We start from the raw sequence: 4,631 nt of genomic DNA, 5'->3' as shown, positions 1-4,631 counted from the left end.
AGGAATATTGTTGTATCCTTAGCTTTATTGTTAATTTTATTCTATGAAAATTCATTAGTTAAGCAGAGAAACCTGAACAATCAAGTAGTAGTAGTACCAAAAGAAAACATGGTTTCAATATCAACTTTTCATTGTGTTTTCCTAATGTTCTTATTAGCATGCATTTTTGAAGTTGGGTATGGAAAAATGGTTTTTAATGTGATGGAAGATGGTGCCATTGCTGATGGGAATACTGATAACAGTAAGGTAATTTTCGTTGAATAGAATTATGGTAACCATGAATCTTTTCTTTGATGAGTAGCACTAAGCATTTTAACAAAGCAAGATAATTGTTTTATAATTTTATTATTGTGTGTGTGTTTGTCTTTGTAGGTTTTTGAAAATGTATTTAACAAAGCTTGTCAATCTAAAGGAAGGAAGCTTGTATTAATCCCACGAGGAATATATATGTTGCGGCCAATAGTGTTGAAAGGACCATGCAAGGGCCCGGTGGAATTTCAAATCATAGGGACCTTAAAAGCTTTTACAGATGAAGCATCTACAATTAATGTGAACCATTGGATCACGTTCCAATACATAGATCAGTTGATACTCGGGCGTGGTGGGAAATTGGATGGCCAAGGTCCCTCTGCTTGAAATGACAATACTTGCAATAAAGATCCAAATTGCAAAGCTCTTCCCATTGTAAGTACTTGTATCAATGAATCCATCTTAAATTGGGCTAAAAATTGGTGTAACCCATAATCATGTTCTTGGGCCATTTGTAATGATTCTTTTATTTGTTCCATCATTCACTTCCTTTCACCCAATAGATTTTCCTATAGGTTGTATAGTCTCACATTTCTATAACATTTTTTTTTTCTCCCTTGTACTTAGATCATGTTCCTTTTATTAAAAAAAAAATCATTTTCTTTCCCCTTCAATTATTAAAATTTACAATCTATTTTTTTTAGGTCTGTCTTACACACTTATTAAAACAATTCTCATTTTTTTTAAATAAGTCAAATAAACCACACAATTTAATCTAAACACTTTTTAAATCCAAATACCCCAAACTTTAATGTGTAAAATTCAAATTCTAAAACGTTATGATATAAAATCTAAACACTCCCAAACTTTAGGAGGTAAAATCCAAATTCTAAAATTTTAAAATGTAAAATCTAAACAAAGTAGAACAATCGGAGTTTTGAGGACACAAAGAGAACTATGCCTGATCCAAAATTATTTTTCTTTAGAACTTTGTTGGATTTGGATGTTAGCTTTACATTGTCAGCCTTTATGTTCTGTTTTTGACTTGATAAATTCATGTGATTTGCATGATTGATTGTATGGCCCCCAGCTGTATACTCTCTGTATACTTGGGTGACTATTCTTTGATATCAATAAGAATTGCATTACTTATATTAAAAAAATACAATTCAAATGTAATAATTTAATATCTGCATCTAACTTTTGTCTATGTCTTTAATGGTGTCTCCAAATCTCGTCTCAACCAACAGCCACAGCCACCTTAGAATGCCTCCAAACTAAAACACTGTCGCACACCCCATACCACTGGTGACTCAGACGCCACCCCTCTTGGCCTTTGCCTCCATCCACCCACAACCGAACACACCATCAACACATCCACAAGCTGAGACCCAAGACCACCTAGTGGCATTTTCAGTTTTTCACCCAATCCCCTTCTTTACACCTCCTGTCATTCACAAGGATTACTTTCCTCCCAAAATTTCTTCAACTTCGAGCTGCGTACCAAGACTATCACAAACAAGCACAGGGTAACTTAACAAGTATAACAAACTATCTAATACCCACATTACCTTTCGAGCTCCAATCCCAACTTTCCCAATCTTAGATTGGTAATATTTGGAAGCCATCTCAGCATACTATTAGCCACGTATGCAAAAACTGGATGGAAAATAATTGAAAGAGACTAAATTGTTACCTTCTGAATATCTGAGAGACGAAATCAAGCTTTTTAAATTTAAGGAACTAAAATCAAACTTACCTCAATTTTCAGGGACCAAAAGTAATAATTTACTCAGTATTATATTGTATATCCTTTTTTTGGGTTCCTAAATTATTTTACTTTCCTTCTACTTGACCATCGTAATCGTATCAATTGGGCCTCAATTATAATTTTTATTCAACTCTCAAAGGCTAACAAGATGGTTTGATAGGTCTTTTTCTCATCCTATATTCTGATCATTCTCTCATTTCAGCAGTTTAGTCTGATGAATTGTATAGAATAAGCCTTCTTTTATCTACGATTTGATCTTATAAAATGGTTCTAATTGTATGATATTATGTGTCAATGGCTAAAAGGTTTCCCCAAGCAAAAAGAGTAACGTTCTTCATTCTTCTTTCAATTTTTAAATTTTTTTTTTTTTTTTTTTTTTTTTTGTTTAGTAAAAATCTTTCTTCTTTTATTTTTCATAATCTTTTAAAATTTATCTTCTTTTTACTAAGGCAGTATCCTTTTATAACCATTTGGTTTCACCTCAGTGGTTTTGCAGATGTATTTGAAGTTGACTACTTTATTCAACAGATGAATGGGTTTATTAAGGTTGTCAAAGAGTTGCCACCAGAAATTGCATCAAAAGAACATTTTCTAGTAGACTGTAGCAAACGCAAAGGCCAATTTGATTACATTGAAAGTGTTCTTCCATCCTTGCTGGAACATCATTATATTTCAATTACACCAGCAATGAGCCAAAGAAGAGATAGGTATTACCTTGTAGTTCTATATTTCTTGCTTAGCGATGACACTGGAACCATATTGTTGTGACTGAGAAATTCATCCCACTCGGAGTAGGTTGATTAATGAGATGTATAATGGCCACTAGTTTTATGATATAGAGTTGAACTGTCAAATGCAATATGTGGTTTGGTTTCAACATGTTAATTTGAGGCGCTGGCCACATATCTTAGATTGGGTCTTGTGCATATACCTGTTTCATATTTTAGGAAACTTTCATCTAGTGCCGAGAAAGATAAGGTGATTTGAGGGCCAGGAGCTCAGATGAGTTGAAGTATGTGTATTTGAAGTCTATATGAGTGGATATTGTTTTGAATGTCCTCTTCAATCAAGGGGTTCCTAGATTTTATGGACTCCTTGGGATTATAACCGTTCTATGTTTTAGCCTATGTTGTTTGTTTGATTTTTTTTTCCATATACACCCTTGTACTTGTGTTAATTATTCACTTAAAACAAATGAAAGATAAATTGAAAGTTGACTGAACATCTTTGCCTTTCTCATATGAGTTTTGATGTCTAACAAGATTGGTTTAGCTTCCATATATATGTGCTTTAAAAAAATAATAATAGTGATTAAAAAAAAAATTCCACCATATCTTTGATGTTCATGGTTTATTGCTGACTACTTACTTTTTCTTGTAGGTATCCTCTGTATGCAAAAGCTTCCCTTTGTCAAGCTTGTTACAGTGCGTTACGCCTGACTAGATCATTGGAGAACAAGGCTTATGAGCTCCTAGAAGCCATACCCAAACACTTTCTCTCACTTCACCTTCGATTTGAACCTGACATGGTAGCATACAGTCAATGTGAATACTCAGGTCTTTCTCCATCTTCTGTCAAAGCCATTGAAGCAGCACAAGGAGATAGAAAACCATGGACTGGAGAGTTAGCTCAAGTTTGGAGAAAACGGGGAAAATATCCTCTTATCCCTAATGAGACGGCCTTCAGACTTCAATCACTTTCCATTCCAACAGACACAAATATATATTTGGCAGCTGGGGATGGTCTGATGGAAATCGAAGGCTTGACATCTTTTTACACCAATGTAGTAGGATTTCACAATTATGCACGGGAACACAAAATCTGCATTGGATTATTGTGTGTCTATTAATAGTGATTCTTATGTGGCTACATATTTTGGAAATATGGATAAGATGGTTGCAGCAATGCGAGTTTTTAAGGGCTTGTACAAAACCCTTTTCTTAAGCAGAAGAGCTTTTGCAGAGTTCACTTCACAGGGTTTTAGTGGGAGAGATCTGATGCAAGCCCCATGGAAGGCTCATCTGGCAAGAGGGTCTGCTTTGCCTGACTGCTTTTGTGAGTTCAAATTGTGATTTCAGGCTCATCTTTCTTGCCATATATTGTATTTCTTCATTTTTTGTATGTTCTATGACTCTAGAAGCAGGTTTTTTGTTAGGTGTTTCTATAATTTTTTAGGGCTTGTAGAACTAAGAGTTTTCCCCTTATATCTTATTTTTACAAGTTCTAATGTTGCTGACTTTAATTATGTATCTCTTGGCCAAATTTTGGGCATTGCACCTAACCTTTCTGTTTTCACTTTTTCTATTAAACAAGTTTCCTTTGGCTACATTCGTAAATTCTTAATCCATCTCTTTACATTACCCATGCACGAATGTGTTTTAATTAAAAACTGCTATTCAGAAAAATCTATGATTAAGATTTCAATTGTGTATTTATTGGTTTTGATGGTTATCATACCCGCATTCCACACTTGCAATGAAAGTTATTAGAATTATTAAGATCCTGAAGAGATGAATGTTACATTATAGAAATGTTTCTTCAAGTAGGCAAAAAGGATTCATTCATCAGTACCAGTACAATTGGTATGCTTGAACATCTTGACTGCAGCTGT

The 4,631-nt window shown here is 34.1% G+C and overlaps 1 pseudogene; it reads left to right on the top strand.

Moving 5' to 3' along the window:
* The first annotated feature begins 1,568 nt into the window (after positions 1–1,568).
* On the top strand, positions 1,569–4,348 carry LOC126694450 (O-fucosyltransferase 13-like; annotated as a pseudogene).
* Positions 4,349–4,631: the final 283 nt, after the last annotated feature.

The sequence above is a fragment of the Quercus robur genome, chromosome 8 (genome assembly GCF_932294415.1).
Source record: "Quercus robur chromosome 8, dhQueRobu3.1, whole genome shotgun sequence".
Taxonomy (NCBI): domain Eukaryota; kingdom Viridiplantae; phylum Streptophyta; class Magnoliopsida; order Fagales; family Fagaceae; genus Quercus; species Quercus robur.
This window is presented reverse-complemented; position numbering and strand designations above follow the sequence as displayed.